General features: G+C 42.0%; 1 protein-coding gene and 1 pseudogene across 1 annotated transcript in view; one reads left to right on the forward strand and one right to left on the reverse strand.

Annotated features, from left to right (window-relative positions):
* The window catches only part of LOC136399327 (zinc finger protein 420-like), a 375,158-nt gene that overhangs the window by 86,734 nt on the left and 263,311 nt on the right, over positions 1–25,113 (forward strand). The gene's annotated exons all lie outside the window — the stretch shown is intronic.
* LOC136398230 (zinc finger protein 626-like) lies at positions 1,190–12,363 on the reverse strand (annotated as a pseudogene).

The following is a 25,113-nucleotide window of genomic DNA, read 5'->3' on the forward strand; positions in this document are numbered from 1 at the left end:
CCCAGCTAACTAAACTGTCTCAGGAGACCAAGTCATCCTGCACTACCAATCTACCGATGGCCCTCATGTGAATGAGAGCCTCTCCTAGGGCTTCCACCTTTTACAGCCCCTTTGAACTTATGTAAGGTCATGCCTTCTGCCAGGGCTACCTGCAATCCCTGACACGGATGCATTGGGGGACTACCTTCCTCTTTACCCACGCCCTCCTTCGGGAGGCTGCTGATCAGAGAATGCCATCCCCCACTCCCAATACTTTCTCACGGGACAGCCTTGCTGGCACCCAGGTCTTTGTCATCCAGCTGGGACCCTGAGTTAGACCACAACCCAAGTGACAGGACTGCATACAATCGTTGTCAGTCCACCTTCTGCTGTTCTTGTTCAAAGCCTCCCTCATTGAATCATTGCACACGGGTCAAGGTAGTTCCTCATGAGAGCAAACTCTGGAAGTCTCAGGTTAACTACCAACTTCCATTCTTCTGACCCAAACACATAGAGAAGATTCACCATAACTTGTCCAACCTCAAGGATGCATGAAAACCTTTTCTGGTTGTTGACCTTACTCATCCTTTTCTTCCTTTTTTAAAATTTCTGGTTTGCTAGATCCTGCATATTCCCACGGGGCCTAAATTTTGTTAACCATTGTCCATGGTTTTATTTCATTTTGCTCTTCTCACCCTATCTCTCCTTACCACAAAAGCCTCTAACCTTCCCCAGTGGTTCAAAAACACTACCTATAGGATCACTTGGAGGGTGAACAGCAGTTACACTAGAGACTAGAAGGGAGATGGAAACATACACGCTTATAACTCAGAATCCCTGGAGGAACAACCCAGCATGCCTGTGGTGTACTCAGAGAGGCCACGGTAGAATGCCAGAAGAGAGGAGTAGGACTGAGAGCACTTCTTTAATAGGGTCCATCTGTAGACTTTTTGTGGTTTTCAACCTAAATTTAGATTGTAAAAATAAACCAAAAGAGTGAGGATTTGGTAAGTTACACAGAGAAATTATCTAAAGGGCAAGACATGGTGAAAGCCCTGAGGTGAGAAATTCTGTTCCTCACATGGGCGTCTAGTAAGGTTACCATATTGTGTAAAGCTTTCCTATGTTCTTTATGTCTGTTCCTCCTCTATCCAGTACTACCAGGTGTTGAGTAACATTTCAATAAGGACAAAGACTTTGGAACATAAATTACATTTGAAGGTTTAATTGTCTGATACTCAAATAAGGCTTGAACAAAGATTAAATGTTTCGCCAAATCACTGACATTTTTACTGTTTCCATCATGAATTATGAAACCTTGAGTATGTTTTGAGCACAGGTTAAAAAACTATGTCACATACTTTACATTTGCAAGGTGCCTCTCTCATGTATTCTCTTGATAAGGAAGATGAGAGCAGTCATTTAAGGTTTTGCCACAAATTCCATATTCGTAAGGTTTCTTTTGAAAATAAATTCACTAATGTTAAGTAAGATACCCCTACCAAGCAAATACCTTATTCCACTCCCTATAAATGTAAGGTTTTGGTCCAGTTGGAACTCTCTGGTGATAAGTAAGGTCTCAGGACTGGTCAAAGGCTTTGCCACATTCTCTTCATTTGTAAGGCTTCTCTCCAGTGTGAATCCTCTGATGTCAAGTAAGGTTTGAGGAGCAATGAAAGGCTTTGCTACATTCTCTACATTGATAGAGTTTCTCTCCAGTATAAATTCGGTGATGTTGAGTAAGGTGAAATGACTTTCTAAAGGCTTTTCCACATTGTACGCATTTGTATGGTTTCTCTCCTGTGTGAATTTTTTTATGCGCAGTAAGAGCTGAAGAATCATTAAAGGCTTTGCCACATTCTCTGCCTTTGTATGGGTTCTCTCCTCTCTAAGTTCGTTGATGCAGAGCATGAGCTGAAGAATCACTAAAAGCTTTGCCACGTTGTCATTGTCTGCATTTATATGGTTTCTCTCTCGTGTGAATTCTTTGATGTACAGTAAGGTTTGAGTTTCTGTTAAAGGTTTTGCCACAGTCTAAACATTTGTGAGACTTCTCTCCAGTATGAATTCTTTCATGGTAAGAGTTGAGGAATGGCTAAAGGCTTTGCCACATTCTCTACATTTGTATGGTTTCTCTCCAGTATGACTTCTGTGATGGTTAATAAGAGTTGAGGAACAGCTAAAGGCTTTGCCACATTCTCTACATTTGTATGGTTTCTCTCCTGTGTGACTTCTTTGATGTACAGTAAGAGTTGAGGAACAGCTAAAGGCTTTGCCACATTCTCTACATTTGTATGGTTTCTCTCCTGTGTGACTTTTTGATGTCTAGTAAGAGTTGAGGATTGGGGGCCTGACTTGTGGTGGCGCAGTGGATAAAGCATCGACCTGGAAATGCTGAGGTTGCCGGTTTGAAACCCTGAGCTTGCCTGGTCAAGGCACATATGGGAGTTGATGCTTCCAGCTCCTCCCCCCTTCTCTCTCTCTGTTTCTCTCTCTCCCTCTCTCCTCTCTAAAAATGAATAAATAAAATTTTAAAAAAAGAGTTGAGGATTGGGTAAAGGCTTTGCCACATTCTCTACATTTGGATGGTTTCTGTCCCATGTGAATTCTTTGGTGTACAGTAGAATCTGAGATCCTCATAAAGGTTTTATCACATTCTAAACATTTATAAGACCTCTCTCTAGTATAAATTTTCTTATGGTTAAAAGGAGTTGAGGAATAGCTAAAGGCTTTGCCACAGTCTGCATTTGTGAGGTCTCACTTTAGTATGAATATTTCTCTCATGTAAATTAAGACATGAATGCCAATTAAATGACTTATTACATTTTTTATATTTATAAAGTTTTTCTCCACTATGGACTTTAAGTCTATTTACATTGAATGCTTCACTGAAAGCTCTGGTATAAATTATAAGTGTAAGCTTCCTTCTCAGTATAAATATTCTCATTTTCAGTATGATCTGAAGATTGCTTAAAAAATTTGACACATTTACTTTGTTCATTTGTTATCTCAACAACATGAATAACCTGATGATTATTAGAATGTGATGTCTGGTCATTTTTCTGTGTTCATAATGGTTCTCTGGAAATAAAGTTTTCCCATTTTGATTATGAATTGAATCTTCTTCAAAATTTTTCCAATGTTCATTGTATTGATAACTTCTGTCTTCATTATTTGTACTCTGCTAATCATTGAAGATAGAAAAGCCTTTAGTGAAAGTTATAATTTCATTCAACATGTACACTTATTCCCAAGTTACAACTGTGATACCTTTTTTTTTTTATTATTCATTTTAGAGAGGAGAGACAGAGAGAGACAGAGAGGAGAGAGAGACAGGGGGGAGGAGCTGGAAGCATCAACTCCCATATGTGCCTTGACCAGGCAAGCCCAGGGTTTTGAACCGGCGACCTCAGCATTTCCAGGTCGACGCTTTATCCACTGCGCCACCACAGGTCAGGCTGTGATACCTTTTAAACAATGTTAGTTGTATAAAATTTGCTCCAAAGCTAATGAATATTATAGACACTGAAATGAAAAAGATTTTAAAAATAAATCCAAAGATTATTTACTCCAAAGATTACATAAGTTCCTAGCTTTTCCAGATTTCATTTTTAAAAATATGTAATATTAAAAAAATAGTTTATGATCTTCATTTTTTTAATTAATTTTTTTTTATTTTAGTGAGAGGACGGGAGGCAGAGAGATACTCCCCATGTACCCTGACTGGAATAAACCTGGCAAGCCCACCAAGGGGCAATATTCTGCCCATGTGGGGACATTGATGCATTGCTTCATTGCTGAGAAATGGAGCAATTTTTTTACTGACTGGAGAAGAGACCACAGAGCCATCCTCAGTGCCCCAGGCCAACTCACTCAACCAATCCAGCCATGGCTGTGCTAGTGGAAGAGAGAGAAAAGCAAGAGGGCGGTGAGTAAAGAAGCAGATCCTTGTTTTTCCTGTAGGCCCTGACCCAGAATTGAAGCTGGAACATCCACACTCTTGGCCACTCTACCACTGAGGAAACAGGTCAGAGCCAATCTTCATTGTTAGAAATTCACTGATATGCAATGTAACTGACTTAAAGAGGGAGGTTCACAAATGTGTAGTATTTTTTACCTATTTAAAAAACAAAGATTTAATCACAAATAATATTTCTGCCCTGGCCACATAGCTCAGTTGGTTGGAACATCATCCTGAAGCATAGAGGTTGCTGGTTTGATTTCCATCCAGAGCACATACAGGACAGATTAATGTTCTTGTCTCTCTCCACCATTTCCCCTTCCTCTCTTTCAATAAAATCAATGCAATAAGTTTTTTTTCCTTTTTTTAGAAAAGCAAGGAGAGAAAGACAGGAACATTGAGCTGATCATGTATGAGCCTTGAACAGTGAATCAAACCAGCAGTGTCCATGCTCCAGAATAACTTTCCAACCAACTGACCTATCCAGGCAGGACTCAATTTCTTTTTTATTTTCAGAGAGACAGAGAGAGGCAAGGAGAGAGAGAGATGGAAGAAGGGAAGCATTCATTTATTGCTCAATTCTGTTGTCCTTTCATTGGCTGCTTCTCCTGTGTGCCCTTACCAGTGACTAAATCCACAACCTTGTTGTTTCAGGACAACTTTCTTAACCAACTGAGTTCTTAACAGGCCAGAGTGGAATAAACACTTAATTCATAATAATAATAATAATGGTCCCACCATGGTCCATACAGTCAGTTAGTTTCACTATCATCCCAGTCAGGGCACATACAGGAAAAAACCAATGTTTCTGTCTGTCATTGTCTCATCCTCTCTCTCCCCTTTACTTTCTAAATATATAACTAAAAACAAAAAGCAATTGCAGCAGGTTAGTTCTGTCCATATTAATATCCTTTCTTCTCACCACTCTTCCTAAAATTCTGAAGCTTTTATTAAGTTTATATTATCAAAACCTCACCTTCCATATCTTACCAGTATTATTGTAGAAAAAAAAAATTCTATTCCTAGATTCTGTAACAAGGTCTGGTTGTCTTCAGATGGCACAGCTGAAAGATACAAAATAAATGTTCACAGTTATAACACAAGATAAGTGGTCATACCAGCAAGTATTGATCAAATTACATTTTAAGTAAGCCAAAGGCAGGTTAAGAGTTCAAAGCAAGACCAAGAAAAGTAACAATGAAAAAAGTCACACCTGGGAGGAATAAAAACTTGCATCTATTACTGAGAATATCTGCTGCAACACCCAAGTACACAATGTCAATATGATAAGAAAATTCCCAATTACCAGTTTCCTCTGAAGAAACAAAGAAATGCCTGATCAGGTGGTGGTGCAGTGGATAGAGCGTCAGACTGGGATGCGGAAGAAAACCCATGTTTGAGACCCTGAGGTCACCAGCTTGAGCGCGGGCTCATCTGGTTTGAGCAAAAGCTCATCAGCTTGGACCCAAGGTCGCTGGCTCAAGCAAGGGGTTACTCCATCTGCTGTGGCCCTCCCGTCAAGGCACATACGAGAAAGCAATCAATGAACAACTAAGGTGTCACGACAAAAAAACTGATGATTGATGCTTCTCATCTCTCTCTGTTCTTGTCTGTCTGTCCCTGTCTATCCCTCTCTCAGTCTCTGTAAAGAAAGAAAGAAAGAAAGAGAGAGAGAGAGAGAGAGAGAGAGAGAGAGAAAGAAAGAAAGAAAGAAAGAAAGAAAGAAAGAAAGAAAGAAAGAAAGAAAGAAAGAAAGAAAGAAAAAGAAAGAAAGAAAAGAAAGAAAGAAATGACAGTACTGGATGCTCAATGAACTGGGTGCATCAGTGCTTCCTGAATGATTCTTTCTGTTTTCCATTTCACAGAGTGCCAAGAGAATGGCAGGACATAATAAATGCACTGCAAAAACTACTTGAAAAGAATTGTTCAAACACAGAGAATGCAGTACTGAAGAGATATCAAAAACAGAAACAGCATGACCAGTGGTGGTTCAGTGGATAGAGTGTCAATATGGGATGCTAAGGTACCAGGTTTGAATTCCTGAGGTCTTTGGCCTGACCATGAACTCATTTGCCTTAAGTGCAGGCTCTAAAGTTTAAGAGCAAAGACCATGTGGTGGCATAGTCCATAGAGTAGGGGTCAGGAACATATGGCTCGAGAGCCAGATATGGCTCTTCTGATGGCTGCATCTGGCTCGCAGACAAATCTTTAATAAAAAAAATAATGTTAAAAATATAAAACATTCTCATGTATTACAATCCATTCATTTTCTACCGCTCATGTTCATGGTTGCGGGTGGCTGGAGCCAATCACAGCTGTCCTCTGGGACAACACCAGATTTTTATTGGATAATGCATAATGTACACAGGTCGTTGTGAGGTCAGGAAGTAAACTTCCCTCTTTTTAATCAAGTAGCTCGCTAATTGCAGAAACCCTTTTGATGAAGAAGATGGCTAAAAGGAAAAAAGATGAGGAGTATCATACTTTTCAGCATGAATGGACAGAGGAATTCACCTTTGTGGAGAGAGAAGGTTCTGCAGTGTGTCTAATATGCAATAATAAAATTGCATCGATGAGGCCCTGGCTGGTTGGCTCAGTGGTAGAGCATCGGCCTGGCATGCAGAAGTCCCGGGTTTGATTCCCAGCCAGGGCACACAGGAGAAGCGCCCATCTGCTTCTCCACCCCTCCCCCTCTCCTTCCTCTCTGTCTCTCTCTTCCCCTCCCGCAGCTGAGGCTCCATTGGAGCAAAGATGGCCTGGGCGCTGGGGATGGCTCCTTGGCCTCTGCCCCAGACGCTAGAGTGGCTCTGGTTGCAACAGAGCAATGCCCCGGAGGGGCAGAGCATCGCCCCCTGGTGGGCAGAGCGTCGCCCCCTGATGGGCATGCCGGGTGGATCCCCATCGGGCGCTTGCAGGAGTCTGTCTGACTGTCTCTCCCCATTTCCAGCTTCAGAAAAAAAAAATTGCATCGATGAAATGGTCAAATATAAAGCGGCACTTCGACACATGCCATACTACAATTGCATCGAAATATCCAGTGGGGGACAGCAGGAAGAAAGCATGTCAAGAGCTACTGTGCAGAGTGCAAGCTAGTCAGCAGCAACTCCGTGTTTGGACCCAACAAGGTGACTGGAATTCGGCTAGCTTTGCTGGTACTTTAGCAATTGTGAGAAATGGAAAGCCATTCAGAGATGGGGAGTATGCCAAAACATTCATGCTTAATGTTGCCAGTGAACTTTTTGACGACTTTTCAGATAAAGACAAGATAATCAAATGAATAAAAGACATGCCTCTGTCAGCAAGAACTGTTCACAATCATACCATCATAATGGCAAATCAAATTGAGGCAACACAAGTGAAGGACATAAATGCAGCACCATTCTTTTCTCTTGCTTTGGATGAGTCAACAAACATAAGCCATTTATCCCAGTTCAACGTGATTGCAAGGTATGCTGTTGGTAACACACTACGTGAGGAAAGTCTTGCTGTTTTGCTGATGAAAGAGACAACAAGAGGGAGGATTTATTTAACTCTTTCATGAGTTCGCTAAAGAAAAAAATCTACCAATGGATAAACTTATTTCGGTGTGTACTGATGGTGCTCTGTGCATGGTGTGGAAAAACAGAGGATTCGTAGCCCTTCTTTGTGAACATGAAAAGAAACCCATCCTAAGTTTTCACTGCATCCTACATCAGAAGGTACTTTGTGCTCAGATGTGTGGCGAGCAGCTTGGTGAGGTGATGTCGCTGGTCATTCGGGTGGTCAACTTTATTGTTGCCCGAGCTTTAAATGATTGCCAGTTTAAAACACTGCTGAATGAAGTTGGGAATAATTATCCTGGTCTGTTTCTGCACAGCAGTGTGCATTGGTTGTCAAGAGGGAAGGTGCACAGCCATTTCACAGCTTGTCTGAGTGAAATCCAGACTTTTCTTTTCTTCTTCTTCTTCTTTTTTTTTTTTTTTGTATTTTTCTGAAGCTGGAAACGGGGAAAGACAGTCAGACAGACTCCCGCATGCGCCTGACCGGGATCCACCCGGCACGCCCACCAGGGGCGACGCTCTGCCCACCAGGGGGCGATGCTCTGCCCTTCCAGGGCATCGCTCTGCCATGACCAGAGCCACTCTAGCGCCTGGGGCAGAGGCCAAGGAGCCATCCCCAGCGCCTGGGCCATCTTTGCTCCAATGGAGCCTTGGCTGCGGGAGGGGAAGAGAGAGACAGAGAGGAAGGAGGGGGTGGGGGTGGAGAAGCAAATGGGCACTTCTCCTATGTGCCCTGGCCGGGAATCGAACCCGGGTCCCCCGCACGCCAGGCTGACGCTGTACCGCTGAGTCAACCGGCCAGGGCCCAGACTTTTCTTGAAATGAAAAACGTTGAGCATCCTGAGTTAGCTAACACTGTGTGGCTCCTGAAGTTTTAATATCTCGTGGACATGACTGAACATCTGAACCAGCTCAGTGTGAAAATGAAAGGTGTTGGAAATAGTCTTATCCCTTCAACAAGCAGTATTTGCATTTGAAAATAAGCTGGAACTCTCCATCACTGACACTGAAACAGGTCATTTACTACACTTTGAAAAACTGGGAGAGTTTAAAGATGCATGCACAGCAAGTGACCCTGCTCAACATCTTGATCTCCAGCAGCTAGTGGGCTTCACATCTAATCTTCTGCAGTCATTCAAAGTGCACTTTGGAGAATTTCGTGAGCACATTCATCTTTTTAATTTCATCACCCATCCACATGAGTGTGCAGTGGATAGCACCGACCTGAGTTACATCCCGGGTTTCTCCGTCAGAGATTTTGAGCTACAAGCTGGTGACCTGAAGGCCTCAGACATGTCGGTGAATAAGTTCAAGTCACTGAATGAAGATGTGGAAAGACTTGCACGACAGCAAGCAGAGTTGGTAAGCAAACACAAGTGGGGAGAAATGAAAAACAACCCGTGGACCAGCTGATTGTCAAAACTTGGAACATGCTTCCCATCACATACCACACACTGCAGCATGTGAGTATTGCTGTACTGACAATGTTTGGTTCTGCATATGCATGTGAGCAATATTTCTCACATCTAAAGAATGATAGGACCAATCTATGATCATATTTAATGGATGGAAGTCTCAACACCTGCATGAAGCTTAACCTCACCACGTATCAACCAGACTACAAAGCCATCAGCAAAATCATGCAGCACCAGAAGTCGCATTAATGGTAAGAAGTACTTTATTCATCATTGGTTAGCAACAGCATAATGATGAATTGGTTTATTGATGAACATTATTAAAAAGAATTCAGAGACTTATTGTACTTTAAAAGTGTTGGTCTTGGCCCTGGCCAGTTGGCTCAGTGGTAGAGCGTTGGCCTGGTGTGCAGAAGTCCCGGGTTCGATTCCCGGCCAGGGCACACAGGAGAGACGCCCATCTGCTTCTCCACCCCTCCCCCTCTCCTTCCTCTCTGTCTCTCTCTTCCCCTCCTGCAGCGAGGCTCCATTGGAGCAAAGATGGCCCGGGCACTGGGGATGGCTCCTTGGCCTCTGCCCCAGGCGCTAGAGTGGTTCTGGTCGTAGCGGAGTGACGCCCCGGAGGGGCAGAGCATCGCCCCCTGGTGGGCAGAGCGTCGCCCCCTGGTGGGCGTGCCGGGTGGATCCCCGTCGGGTGCATGCAGGAGTCTGTCTGACTGTCTCTCCCCGTTTCCAGCTTTGGAAAAATACAAAAAAAAATAAATAAATAAAAGTGTTGGTCTTACATAAAATGCACAAATTACTTGTATTTAGTGTTAAACATATTGTATGGCTCTCATGGAATTACATTTTAAAATATGTGGTGTGCCTGACCTGTGGTGGCGCAGTGGATCAAGCATCGACCTGGAATGCTGAGGTCGCTGGTTCAAAACCCTGGGCTTGCCTGGTCAAGGCACATATGAGAGTTGATGCTTCCTGCTCCTCCCCCTCTTCTCTCTCTCTCTCTCTCTCTCTCTCTCTCTCTCACATCTCTAAGATGAATAAATAAATAAAAAAAAGAAAGACTTTTTAAAAATAAAATAAAATAAAATGTGGTGTTCATGGCTCTCTCAGCCAAAAAGCTTCCCAACCCCTGCCATAAAGTGTTGGCTAGGATGTTGTGGACCCAGGTTTAAAATCCCAAAATTGCTGTCTAAATCCAGAGCATACCAGTTTGACACAGGTGTCATTGGCTTAAGAGTGAAGTCATATATGTGACCCCATCACTTCAGCCCAAGGTTGGTGGCTTCAGCAAGGAGTCGGTGGCTCAGATGGAGCTTCTCTTCAAGGCATATATAAGTAGTCACTGCACAACTAACTAAAGTGACTCAACTACGAGATGATGCTTGTCATCCCTCTCCCTTGGTCTCTCTCTCTCTCTCAGTTAAAAAAAAAAACAAATGGGAGAGGGTCTTCTTAAAACAAAGAAAAACGGTCAAAGTAATCTTAAAAATATATATATATATAAAGCATGTGATTATAAATGTTAAATAAATGGATGATAAAAAAAATAATGAAACCAGCATTTACAGAAACATGGACACACATAGAAGGTATTGTGCTAAGGAAATAAGACTGGCAGAGAAACACATGTACCGTATGATATCAATTATATTTGGAATCTAAAGAATAATGTAAATGAATAAAAAACTAGAAAGAGACTCACAGGTACAGTGAACAGTGGGATGGCAGCCAGAGGACAAGGGAATAGGAAGACTGGGACAAAAAGGTGAAGCAGTTGAAAAGAACACATTGGTAGTTACAGGCAATGCATTCAAATCATTCAAAAATAACTGTCAAGTATAATCGTAATAAAAACATATTTAAATGACATGAGAAATTTTTTCCGGTGTAATTCAGATACTCTTACAAAAATGCATTGGCTGTAATCCACTTAAAAATGACCTTCATTTCTAAATTAAAAAAGCATTAGAAAGTTTTAAAATATGGACAGATGAATCCTTAAATATTTCAGGTTAAGCATACCATAAGAAAAAGACATGATGAAAAAGCAATTGAAAAACCTCATCATTGCTTTTGCCTGAAATAAACTTGAATTAGGGAACAAAGTTGTTTCCTAAATATGAAGGGCCCAATAATGTTGTATCCCACTTCTTACCAAAGAACAATTCTCCATGTTGTACCAGCATTTGTGAATCCAAAAGCACAAATATGACAATCTCATCAAAAAGTGAAAACAGAAAAAGACACAGTCCTGGGCAGCTCTCAACTGCACCAGAAAGAATTACAGAATGACAGTGATGATGAAAGCAGGTAACAGTGGACACTTTCCCATCTGCTGGGCAGTACTCTAAGGTCACCTATGGCAGTAATATTGAAGAACTCTGAGACACGTAGAGACATGAAATTATTCTAATATGGTCATTAAAAATACAGACTGAAAATATTTTTCTTCTTTTTTTCCAAGTTAAAGAAGGGGAGATAGATAGACTCATGCATGCACCCCGAAGTGATCTACTTGAATACCTCCATCTGGGACTGATGTTTTATCCATCTGGGGCCATGGTTGCAACTCAGCTATTTTTAGCGCTTGAGGTGCAAACACCACAGAGTTATTGTCAATGCCCAGGGATAATACACTGGAACCAAACAAGACATGGCTTCAGAAGGGAAATAGAGAGAGGGTCACTCACTCTGCTGAAGCCCCACATTAAGACCCATAAAAGAAAGCAATCTAAGGACAACTAAGGAACTGCAATGAAGAAATGATGCTTCTTATCTCTCTCCCTTCCTGTCTGTCTGTACCTGTCTGTCCTCTCTCTGTCTCTGTCAAAAATAGCAAAAATGATACATCTGAAAACATGAGATCTGTACCCAATATTTCTGAAATTTCTGAACCCAATTATAGGATCTCAACCACTTCCATCAAGAACTCCAAATGAGAGGCCTGACCTGTGGTGGCGCAGTGAATCAAGGGTCGACCTGGAATGCTGAGATCACCAGTTAAAAAAATCCTGGGCTTGCCTGGTCAAGGCACATATGGGAGTTGATGCTTCTTGCTCCTCTCCCCTTGTCTCTCTCTCTCTTTTCTAAAATGAATAAAAGTAATTAAAAAAAAGCCTCCCAATGAGAAAAAACAGCTTATCATGTAAATCCTCAGGTATGTGCAGAGATTTTCCCAGGTCCCCAAAGTTATGGACAAGGAGCCAGATCATGGCAGCCCTGAGTCCAATGGGAAGACTTGGACCCACTGCTAATGTAATGATGGAGGTCACAAGAGCATAAGCAGAGTCCCAAAAGGATGCAGGAACACGGGACAATTTAGTGACAAGCTGTCCCTCTGACAGCAACCAGGATAAACCTGGGCCTCTCACAGCCCTTTCCACTGCAGCAGCTTCCCAACCACACTGTAAGGTCTGGCTTCCTCCGTGATCTTCAGGTCTCTTACCTGCCTCATCTGCTCCCTCATCCCACCTACCTGGGTGGAAGGATACTGTCATTTTCCTTCCCAGCTCCAATTTCTAATTCATTTTTTGCCTAGGTGAGAAGACATGGTACAATAATGTAGTGTTCTAGAAAATAACTTGCCAAAATACTGTTTTCTGGTAGCACCTTAATCATTCTAGAAAACATGTAGGTTTTCACACACTGAGTTCTAATTAATGTGTATCATGAAGCCTTTGTTTCTACAATAGCAAACCCCCATATTTTTCCCTGAAAACAGAACTCTAAAATCTACCCTGCAAAGCAGAAGCTCCCATGTGATGTTCCCCCTAATGAAGAAAACAAAAAACTACAGGTAGAGAATAAACTCAGGAAGGAAGTCATCCTCACTCAGGGAGACCAGGTTCCTATAGTTCTCCAACATCACATCCATATACAGTTTCTGTTGAGTTGGGTTCAGGCATTCCCACTCCTCCTGAGAGAAATCTACAGCCACATCCCTGAAGGTCACATCCCTGAAGGTTAGTGGTTTCTGGAAGAAAAGACATATTAATGGAGGTCCATGATGTGAGTTTATAATGCCATCCAACATGAAAACAGAAGTGGTTTTGTCCTAGGAGAAAACAATCCAGTAAGATAATTTTCACCCAGCAATATATATACTTTCTGAGTGTGTTTGAGAGAGAAACAGGGTCACACAAACTGGTTTGAGGGAAATAAGAAGCATCAACACAAGTTGTCGCCCTTTTACATTAGTTCTTCATTGACAGCTTTCTGATATGTGCCTTGACTGTGTGGCTGTAGCTGAGCTAGCGACACGTTGCTCAAACAAGCGACTTTTGGGCTCATGCCAGCAACCATGGGGTACTCTCTATAACCCCACTCTCAAGCAACGGACCTTGGGTTTAAGACAGTAACATATGGAATTTGAATCAGGGTCCTCAGTGGTCCAGGTGAGTGTCTTATCTACTGTGCCACTACTGGGTCAGGCAGCAATATTCTTTTTCAAAAAAATTTTTGTCATCTTTTGTTTTCTTATTCTTTCACACAGTAATATTCTCTAACTTACTTTCTAACACTGAGTAACAAGGTTTAAACACATCCATAAATGCACTACACAGACTTGACTTTCCAAAAAGATGAATTTTAAAATTAAGGCATCACCGTGACCTGGTAGGTCAATTGGAAAGAGCATTCTCCTGATATACCAATGTGGCAGGTTCGATTCCTGCCAAGGCACATGCAAAACATTAACCAATTAATAAATAAGTGAAATAGCAAGTTTATGGCTTTTTCCTCTCTCTCTCTCTCTCTCTCTCTCTCTCTCTCAAATTAATAAGTAAAATTAAGGCATCAACACTGGCATGTGGATTTGTCAGTGCTGTATGTGTATCACTCATCAACAGTTGTATATTTGACAGGTGGAAAAATCACGGCAAGTTAGAAATGTAAGTACTTCTTGTATTTTGACGTGGACAACAGTGAACTGCCATTTTCTACAAATGCTGATTCTCACTCAGGAGTTCTGGGATGGGGCCTGTGTTTCCACACAGCTAACAAGCTTCCTTTTTACCAATGATGACAATGTCTGCAATCCACCTGCCATACTCCTGAATAGCACAGAAAAAGAAAACAGAGAAAATGCACACATACCTTTAAACTAAAATTTAAATGGAATTTCTTGTTCTCAAGGAATAGGATGCATAGCAAACACAAATTTACTACATGTAACCTTAGAACAATATATTTTTTCTGTTGTTGTAAAAGTACTCTTTGAAACATACAATGAAGAGTAGACCTTGAGTTTTACTTCAAAACTAATCTACAATTGTTCAAAAAAAGTATAAACACTGTCCAATACTCATAAGAAACCTCATAAACATCTATCGAAGTCTCTATAACTTATAATAACAAAAACTTCTTAAGCAAGAAGAAAAAATAGCTCAAATAATGTTAACATGTTATGCACACAGACATAAATAGAGGAACTAGGTACAATTTGAAAGTAATGGAGCCTGACCTGTGGTGACACAGTGGATAAAGTGTCAACCTGAAATATTGAGGTTGCTTATTCAAAACCCTGGTCTTCCATGGTCAAGGAATATATGTGAGCTCATGCTTAACCCCCTTCGCTCTCCCTTCTCTTTCAGTCTTGCTCTTTCTCTCTCCTCTCTAAAGTGAATAAAAATCTTAAAATAAAAGTGACAGAAAATAAAATGAAATGAAGATATTGTCATACTGTAGTTTCATAAATAAGTTGTGAATAATACTCATTTTTGTGTGTGTGTGTGACAGAGAGATAGATAGGAAAAGAGAAAGATAAGAAGCCTCAATTCTTCATTACAACACCTTCATTGTTCATTGATTGCTTTCACATATGTGCCTTGACTGGGGGGCTACAGCAGACCAAGTGACCTCCTTGATCAAGTTAGCAACCTTGGGCTCAAGCCAGAAATCTTAGGCTTCAAACCAGAGAACTTTGGGTTTAAGCTAAAGACCATGGGAACATGTCTACGATCCCATGCTAATGACAACAACACCGTGGCTCAAGCCAGTGAGCCTGACCAAGTTCAAGCCAGCCACCTAGAGGTTTTGAACCTGGGTCCTCTGTGTCCCAGTCTGACACTCTATCCACTGCACCACTGCCTGGTCAGGTGATATGATACTCATTTTTATAAACACAATAGGAAGAACATTCATAATAATAGAAAGAATTTGAAGCACCACCCATGAATGCACATATAAGAAAGCAATCAATGAACAACTAAGGAGTCACAACAAAGAATTGATGTTTCTCATCTCTCCCTTCTTGACTGTCTGTCCCTACCTATCCCTCTATCTCCATCACACACACACAAGAAAACCTCCCCAAAAATAAAAGTCCAGGACCAGATGGCTATACTAGTGAATTCTACCAATAATTCAAAGATTTGGTTACTATCCACCTCAAATTCTTCCAAAGAACAGAGGAAGCAATACTTCTTGCACAAGCTAGCAAAGAACATGATCACTCTCCCCAAAATGGCCTTCTACCTCCTACTTTTAAAACCTTTTGGCACAAAATCCCTACTGTTGAGGACCAAAAAGCCAACAGGGTTTTTTCAGTTTAGATTTTTGGGGGAACAGAGGTGTGGGGAACTGGCAGTAAGCTGACAGTCTGCCCAACCCCCCACATCATTTGTTCTGTGAAGTTGCAAAAGGCTGTTAAGCTGTGGTGCTGGATTTTTTATACTCATCCTACCCCCCATGTCCCCTGGAAAGACTGGAGGCAAGATTCTTCTATCCTTTGTTTTGTGTAAAGTTAAGATGTTATGTATGGTGGCAGTTTTCTGCACTTGGTAAAGTTCTTGGATTGCCTAGGAAATATGATCAGAGACCTATCTTATTGATTTTCTAATGGCCTATTTTGCCTGATAAATAAAGCAAGAAGCGGTTGTGGAGCGCACTCTGTTCTTGCTATTAGCAATTGCAAAGCCCTCCTGATCCCATCCTTTATTTCTTTAAGCCTATTTTCTTAATTCTGTGCTGTTCCCACTCAGGACTTGGAATTACTAGCTGCACTGGTTTTCAGCAAGTGACGTTCAAACAGGGACTAAGAAAGGGAAAACTATATTGAAAGCAGGTGATGGAACTCTCCAAATGTGTGCAGTAAGTAAAATTTTTGAGTTTGGGGGGAAGAATATAATTGGGAGTAATAAATTATGGGACAGTTAGGGTCAAAAGTGAGGGACCTTTTTTTTTTGTACAAATGTTTTTATTTGAGGAGAAGATGTTGTTTAATCAGAGTGAGCTAGAAACAGAGGGATGTAAATATGAGAAGATCTTGGAGTCTGAGGATGACTCGGAAGATAATAAGGATGTTGCGGCTATGGCTGCCTTAACCATGACACCTCTGCCACCCTCTACTCTTTCTTATGCTTATTGGGTTGCTCCTATGGTCTTTGTCTCAGACCTTTGGAACTTCCTGCTCCAACAAGCTTTAGATCAGGCTCAAAATATAGGGGATACAATGAATGGCTTTGCCTGTTTTCCTGTTGTAGAAAGACAGGACAATCAAGGGAATGTAGTGTGAGAGCATGAACCTCTACCTTTAAAACTGAAAGAATTTAAACTTGCTTGTGCTCAGTATGGGCCTACTGCCCCCCCTTTACACGTGGTTTATTAGATACTATTAGTGCAAAGGCTCTTCCCTCAAATGACTGGAAGGCGATTGCTCATGCCCCTCTCTCCAGGGGTAATTATTTGTTATGGAAATCAGACTTTTATGAAAAGGCTGCTTAGCAGGATGAGAGAAACCTGCAAGAGTAGGTTGCTGTTACTGCTACTATGTTAACTGGAGAAGAACAATATGCCCCTGTGGCGGCTCAATTAGAGTATCAACTAATTACTTATCAAATGATTACCCACATAGCCACATGAAAATGCCAGCCTACTACAGGGCCAAAATGGAGGAATTGAGCAAAACTAGGCAAGATGCTAATAAGCCATTTCAAGAATTTGTTTCACAGCTGATTCAGACAGTTGAACAAATAGTGGTAGACGAAGTAGGAAGGATTTTAGTAAAACAGCAGACAGTTAGCATATGAAAATGCTAATTTTGTTTGCCAGGCTGCACTTCAGCCTCACTGCAAGAAGGGAGATACAGCCTGACCAGGCAGTGGCACAATGGATAGAGCATCGGACTGGGGTGTGGAGGACCCAGGTTCAAGACCCCGAGGTTGCCAGCTTGAGCACAGGCTCATCTGGCTTGAGCAAAGCTTACCAGCTTGGACCCAAGGTCGCTGGCTCGAGCAAGGGGTTACTTGGTCTGCTGAAGGCCCAAGGTCAAGGCACATATGAGAAAGCAATCAATGAACAACTAAGGTGTTGCAATGAAAAACTGATAATTGATGCTTCTCATCTCTTCATTCCTGTCTGTCTGTCCCTATCTATCCCTCTCTCTAACTTTCTCTCTGTCCCTGTAAAAAAAAAAAAAAGAAAAGAAGAAGAAGGGAGATACAGAGGACTATATCAGAATATGCACTGATGTTGGGACTTTGTACATGCAAGGTCTTGCTATTGCCACAGTACTTAAGGGGAGTATTCCAGGACAATACTTTTATAAAAGGCAAAACAAACAAAAGAAGGAAGGTTAGGGAAGTACTTCTGCCTGTGGATCTTGTTTCCAATGTAGGGGTTTAGAACATTTTGGTAGAAATTGCCCTGCTCCCCCTGGATATCAATGTCAGCCTCTCCTTCAAGGGCAGCCAGCTCTTAAAGCTCTGGATTTCTGCCCACTCTGTGGGTGAGGGAAACATTGGGCAAATGAATGTAAGTCTAAGTATACTGAAGAAGGGCAGGTGATTCAGGGAAATCAACAAGGAAGCCTTCCCCATCCCCATGAACTAAGTTTGCAGCTCAGCTAAAATTGAAGTAGGGAAATCTCAGCATAATCAACCTGAACTGCCAGTTGCAGCAGCAATTAGAATTTGAGAATGAATAGGAGATTCAGGTGTTAGGAAAGTTACAGCTTTTTCTGTTATTGTCTAATTTTCTTCAATGTTTTAGCTACAATCCTCTGATCTATCATTTTATTTCTTTCTTATTCTTTGCCTGGAAATTAAGGCAGGGGAAGCCTGTTGGATCTGACTATACAAAATTTCATGCGGCCACCTAAGATTTTTCTCAAGAAAGTTTTGATTACTCTCATCCATCTCTTGTCCCTCTCAAAAAATGCCCTGACTAAAATCAGGCAGGCAACTTTCTAATCTGATTATGCTCTGAAATCCCAGGTTTCTCTCTGGTTTGTCTGGTTCATCTGATTCTGGTTTCTGTTTAGTTTTTGTTTAATGTTGTTTAAAATGTGTGTCTTTTAAGGCCTGAATTAAGTTCTTGCATGCAAAAATTGGAAATGCCGGCTTTAATATTGAAAAAATAAAATGGTTTCATCCCTACATTTTTCTTAAATTGGAACTTGTAAGGCACCCCCATTTAAATAGAATGGAATGTGAATCTCTAAAGACTTGCTAATTTAGTTGAGCTAATGCATCTGTTATTGCTAAGCAACTTTGGTTTTCTCCTTCTCTCTTGACTCACTCAAAAAGCAGTTGCTAAACTGCAAGCTGCCAGGCTTGAATCAGGGTGGATTTGCCTAAAAATGGTGTAAATTTTTGTTTTACAATGGGAAGATAATGAAAGTCATACTAGATTTTTTCGGCCTTATGTGCTCTTTCAATTACCTGTTAATTAAGGGATAGAAATGTTTTGAAAAATACTGGAGTGTTACTTGGAAAAGCAGTTACTATATTTTGTCAGACTTTTAGAATTAACCTGAGGACAGGTATTTCCTTACAATCCTCAGGGTCAAGGCATTAGAAAGTGTGTCCAGCAAATGCTTAAAGGTCAATTATAAGAAATAAGAAAGGGGGAGTCATAATATGGAACTCCTGCAAATCTTCTTTATCATGCTTTTTACTTTAAAATTTTTTAAAATGCTGATGTACAGGGCCATTCAGCAGCCAAGAGACTCTGAAATCCTACAAGGAAAGCCTTCCCTAAAGTATAATGGAGGGACCTGCTCACAAGAATCTGGCAAGGGCCAGACCCTGTTCTACGGGGCCAATGATACATGTGTGTTTTTCCTAGGCTTGCTGAGGCTCCTCAGTGGGTTCCTGAACCTTTGGTGAGACACCATGAGCCAGAATGAGAAACTCACTTTACAAGAGCAATTATATCAGGCTTATTTTACTATGCTCTCATCCCTTTCTCTGTCAAACCTTTCCATCTATCAAATCTTCTTAGCACAGTTCATTCCTTTTTCTCCTGTAAATCCCTACCCTCCTTTATTTGATCCAGCTGATAATGCTGTCCTGTCTTTATCCAATCAGCTCCAGATATAAGGGAAAAGTTTATATAGTCAAAGGAGGATCCTAAAACCTCTCAATGAGATCTTCTGAGCATGGCTTTTATGGACTATAATGACCAAGAGGAACAGGAAAAGACAAAAAGCACAAAGAGAACAGGCAAAATACCAGCTCTTGGCTTATGCCCTTAAAGGCTCCAATGCTCCTAAGGGGCCTCATAAGACTCCATCAGGTCCCTGCTTCAAGAGTGGAAAGAAAGGACATTGGGCTAAAGTCTGTCAGGCTTCTCAGCCCCCACCAGGGTCATGCCCTTGCTGTGGGAAAAGGGACACTGGAAGATAGGCTTCCCCCTCACTCCTCTAAGGGATGGTTCAGTCTCTTCCAGCCCTACCCCAACCACCTCTGACCTAACCTTGCCCAGCCTGCTGGGAATTGCTACTGAAGACTGAAGGTTCACAGGGCCATTGGCCCTATCTCACATCCCCATGAACAAGGCTAGGGTCATCATCCAAGTACCAGGTGAACCAATCTCATTTCTTATAGACACGAGGGCCACTTACTCTGCCTTGCCTGAATATTCGGGTTCTGCTCATCCCTAAAAGATCTCTGTTGTGGGTGTTGATGGTCTTATTTTCCTCCTCATTTGCCATGGATCCACTGCCTTGTTTAATACATAATGTCTCCTTTGCACATTCTTTTCTCCTCCTCCCTCAATTCCCTATGCCTATTTTAAGCCAGAACCTACTCTCCAAATTCACAGCCTCTCTCTCTCTCTTTCTCCTTTTTGCCCACTTCTGTTACGAATTTACCTCTACCACCCAGCATAGTGTATCCCAAGGTTCTCCTCACCACCCCATGACTGCTAAACTCCAGGGAAAGGCCCCCTGGTTTCATCTATCCAGGTTAAAGAAAACAGAAGCTCTATCTCATGTTTCAGATGGCCCTTCCAGTCTACCTGAATCATTGCCAGAAATCCAGTATTGACATTAAGCTTGAGACAAAAGCTTAATGTGCTAGAAGCCGTGGTCATTAGGACTTGGATGCTAGCTGCAGAGTGGAAAGGTGACAACAGTTCCAGTGCCATGCAAACTTTTCCTAAATGTGTGTGACTCTTGCTCCTTGGGACAGTTCTCAGACTGAAGTGGGGTTGGGTTGCATCTATAGATAATGTCAAGCAGTGATGGTGTCAACATGGACTTGGTGAAATTACATTAATATCTTATGGACATTCAAAGCTGCAAAGATTTTATTTTAGATCCTGCTGTATTAGCTAAGAACTTGCTTGATAATCTAAAAGGTTTTAATCCCTTCATTGCATTAAGACACTTGTTTTGGTATCTGTTAATATTGGCTATTTTAATTTTGTGTTTATTTTATATTTTTTCAGTCTGCTTTGAACATGGGAAATTAGATGATTATGATTCACAGCACATGAATTGAAGTTAAAAAATAGAAAAGGGGAATATGTTGGAAACCGAAAAGGCAACAGGGTTTTTGCAGTTTAGATTTTTGGGGGACAGAGGTTTGGGGAACTGGTAGTAAGCTGACAGTCTGCCCAACCCCCACATCATTTGTTCTGAGCAGTTGCAAAAGGCTGTTAAGCTGTGGTGCTGGATTGTTTATACTCATCCTACCCCTATGTCCCCCAGAAAGACTGGAGGCAAGATTCTTCTATCCTTTGTTTTGTGTAAAGTTAAGATGTTATGTATGTTGGTGTTTTTCCACACTTGATAAAATTCTTGGATTGCCTTGGAAATATGATCAGAGATCTCATTGATTTTCTAATGGCCCACTTTGCCCTATAAATAAAGAAAGAAGAAGTTGTGAAGTGCACTCTGTTCTTGCCATCAGTAATTGCAGAGCCCTCCAACCCTGTCCTTTATTTCTTTAAGCCTACTTTTTAAATTCTGTGCTGTTCCCACTCAGGACCTGGAATTACTAGCCACGCTGGTTCACAGCACACTCCCTCAACACTAATTAGCATAACCATGCTCCTTCCAAGCAAGAAGGGCAACTAGCTATATCACATGAGGGCAGCGGACATTTTAACAATAAGAGTGAGAAAAATAACGTTATCTGCCCAATAGGGAGTTATACCCACAAACTCTTGCAATTTTTTTTTTATTATTCTCTTTTTACTTTAACTTTTTGAATATTAATATACATGGCCATTCAGCGGCCAAGAGATTCTGGAATCCAATAAGGAAAGCCTTCCCTGAAGTGCAATAGAAGGACCTGCTCACAGGAATCTGGCAAGGGCCAGACTCCTGTTCTCCAATGGGGCCAAGGATATGTGTGTGGTTTTCCTAGGTCTGCTGAGGCTCCCCGGTGGGTTCCTGAATGTCTGATGAGACACTATGAATCTAGAGAAAGATTCAGTCCCCAGGGTTCAAAAGTCTTTGCCTCTACCCCAGCCTCTAGGCAAGAAGTACCCACCACCAGCCAACCCCAACCTGGGGACAGCTGAAGAAGCTGAAGTCAGAGGGGAAAGAGATGGTTAGGCAACATGGAAGTGAAATGACTCGAGTCAATTTATTGTTGGCTATGTTAGCTGTGGTGACTTGTCAGTCTGCCTCCAAAACGGAATCTAAAAAGTCAGATGAGGCCCTGGCCGGTTGGCTCAGTGGTAGAGTGTCGGCCTGGCGTGCAGGAGTCCCGGGTTTGATTCCTGGCCAGGGCACACAGGAGAAGCACCCATCTGCTTCTCTCCCCCTCCCCCTCTCCTTTCTCTCTGTCTCTCTCTTCCCCTCCTCAGCCAAGGCTCCATTGGAGCAAAGTTGGCTCGGGCGCTGGGGATGGCTCTATGGCCTTTGCCTCAGGCGCTAGAATGGCTCTAGTTGCAACAGAGCAACGCCCTAAATGGGCAGAGCATCACCCCCTGGTGGGCATGCCGGGTGCATCCCAGTTGGGCACATGCGGGAGTCTATCTGCCTCCCCATTTCCAACTTTAGAAAAATACAAAAAAAAAAAAAGTCAGATGAGTGTAAATCTTAGCACACAAATTGAAATTTTAAAAAATAATAAATAAAGAAGATATGTGGAAAACTAAAAGCTGACAGGGTCCTTGCAGTTTAGATTTTTGGGGGACAGAGGTGTGGGGGGCTGGCAGTGAGCTGACAGTGTCCGTGCTGCCCATTATCCTACCTCACTTGCTTGATTAAGTTTCAATAGGTAAAGCACTTCCCCATAACCTCTGGTGGATTAAGTTGCTAGAAGCAATTTACATGCACTTCCTATCAATCTTTGTTTGTTCAACTGTTGTTTTCAATTATGCATGATTGAGAATTCCTGTTTATGCTTTAAGAGGATTTCTATTTATGCCTAAGATGTGTGACTTTGTATTGGATACTTCCTTATTTGGATATGGCTCTGCACTATATAATAAAGTAGACAGAGGGCTTTGCTCTGCTCTGGCTTGCCATTATCTTGCAGAGGCTTCCCAATCCCATACTTAGTTACTCTAAGTTTAGTTATTTATTTTGCCCCATTCTCACTCATGACCTGGACAATGACTAGCCGCATTGGTCTGCAGCACTTGGCCATACAGAACAATTTATGAATTTGACCCCAATGGCAAGGGAAGTAAAGGCAAAAATAAACAAGTATGACCATATCAAACTAAAAAGTTTCTACACAGCAAAAGAAACTGACAGGAAAGCAAAAAGACAGCCAACTATATAGGAGATTATACTTGCAAGCAACAGCTCCTACTTAGGGATTAACATCCAAAATATATAAAGACCTCACAAAACCCAGAAACAAACAAGCAAACAATCCAATTAAAAAATAGGGAGAGCCTGACCTGTGGTGGCTCACTGGGTAAAGTGTCGGCCTGGAATGCTGAGATCACCGGTTTAAAACCTGGGCCTGCCTGGTCAAGGCACGTATGGAAGTTGATGCTTCCTGCTCCTCCTCCCTTTCTCTCTCTCTCTCTCACTCTGTCTCCTCTCTAAAAAATGAATAAATGAATAAATAAATAAATAAAAAGCAATATGGAAATATCTTAAATAACACTTAAAAAAAATAGGGAGAGTGGCCCTGGTTGGTTTCCTCAGTGGTAGAGCATCGACGCAGTATGTGGAAGTCCTGGGTTCATTTCCCAACCAGGCCACACAGGAGTAGCACCCATTTGCTTCTCCACCCCTCCTTCTCTCCTTTCTTTTTCTCTCTCTTCCCCTCCCACAGCCAAGGATCCAATGTAGCCAATGTTGGACTGGGCGCTGAGGATGGCTCCATGGCCTCCACCTCACCTGCTAGAATGGCTCCAGTTGCAATGGAGCAATGCCCCAGATGGGTAGAGCATGACTCCCTAGTGGGCTTGCCAGGTAGATCCCAGTTGGGTGCATGCGGGAGTCTGTCTTTCTGCCTCCCTGCTTCTCACTTCAAAAAATACAACGAAAAATAAATACAATAGGGAAGAGGAACTGAACATACACTCTTAAGAAGACATACATATTGCCAACAGATATATGAAAAGATGCTCATCTTCACTAGCTATTTGAGAAATGCAAATCAAAACTACCTGACACCTCATACCTGTTAGATTGGCTATGTTAAAAAGGATAGGTAATAAGTAGTATTGGAGAGGCTGTAGAAAAAAATGAACCCTTATTCACTGGTGCAAGGAATGTAAACTGGTACAGCCACTGTGGAAGAAAGTATGGAGATGCTCCAAAACATTAAGAATAGAACTACCATGACCCAACAATCCCTCTGCTGGGTATCTACCCCCCAAACTCAAAAACATTTATACATAAAGACACATACAGCCCCATGTTCATTGCCATGTTAGTCACAGTGACCAAGACATGGAAACCAAAGTGTCCTTTGACAGAGGATAGGATAAAAATGATGTGGTACATATATACAATAGAATACTACTCTGCGATAAGAAATGATGATATAGCATCATTTATGACAACATGAATGGACCCTGCGAACATTATGCTGAGAGAAAAAGTGTATCAGCAAAAGCTAATAACTGTTTCCACACACAGGTGGGATATAAAACTGAGACTCATGGACATAGATAAAAGTGGTTACCATGAGGAGGGGGGTGTGGGGAAGGGTATAAAGAGGAAGGACAAGTATAAGGTGACAGAAAATGACTTGATTTGCTTGACCAGGAAGTGGTGCAGTGGATAGAGCGTCAGACTGGGATGTGGAGGACCCAGGTTCGAGACCCCGAGGTCACCAGCTTGAGCACAGGTCATCTGGTTTGAGCAAAAGCTCACCAGCTTGGACCCAAGGTTGCTGGCTTGAGCAAGGAGTTACTCAGTCTGCTAAAGGCCCATGGTCAAGGCACATATGAGAAAGCAATCAATGAACAACTAAGGTGTCGCAACACGCAACAAAAAACTAATGATTGAAGCTTCTCATCTCTTCGTTCCTGTCTGTCTGTCCCTGTCTATCCCTCTCTCTGACTCTGTCTCTAAAAAAAAAGAAAAAGAAAAAAAGAAAAAGAAAATGACTTGACTCCAGGTGATGGGAATTCAACATAATAAATGGTTCAAATGCTGTGGAGGTGTTTATCTGAAACCTATGCACTCTTTTCTTTTTTTTTTCTTTTGAATTTTTCTAAAGTGAGAAGCGGAAAGGCAGAGACAGACTCCCCCATGAGCCCGACCAGGATCCATCCGGCATGCCCTTTAGGGGGCGATGCTCCACCCATCGGGGGTATTGCTCCTTTGCAACTGGAGCTATTCTCACACCTGAGGCAGAGGCCATGGAGTCATCCTCAGCACCCTGGGTAAACTTTTGCTTCAATAAAGCCTTGGATTTAGGAGGGGAAGAGAGAGAGAGAGAAAAAAAAGAGAGGGGGAATGGTGGAGAAGCAGAAGGGCGCTTCTCCTGTGTGCCCTGGCTGGGAAGTGAACCTGGGATTTCCACACACCAGGCCGAGGCCCTACCACTGAGCCAACTGAGCAAGGTGA

This window comes from Saccopteryx leptura, chromosome 3, assembly GCF_036850995.1.
Source record: "Saccopteryx leptura isolate mSacLep1 chromosome 3, mSacLep1_pri_phased_curated, whole genome shotgun sequence".
NCBI classification, from domain to species: Eukaryota; Metazoa; Chordata; class Mammalia; order Chiroptera; family Emballonuridae; genus Saccopteryx; species Saccopteryx leptura.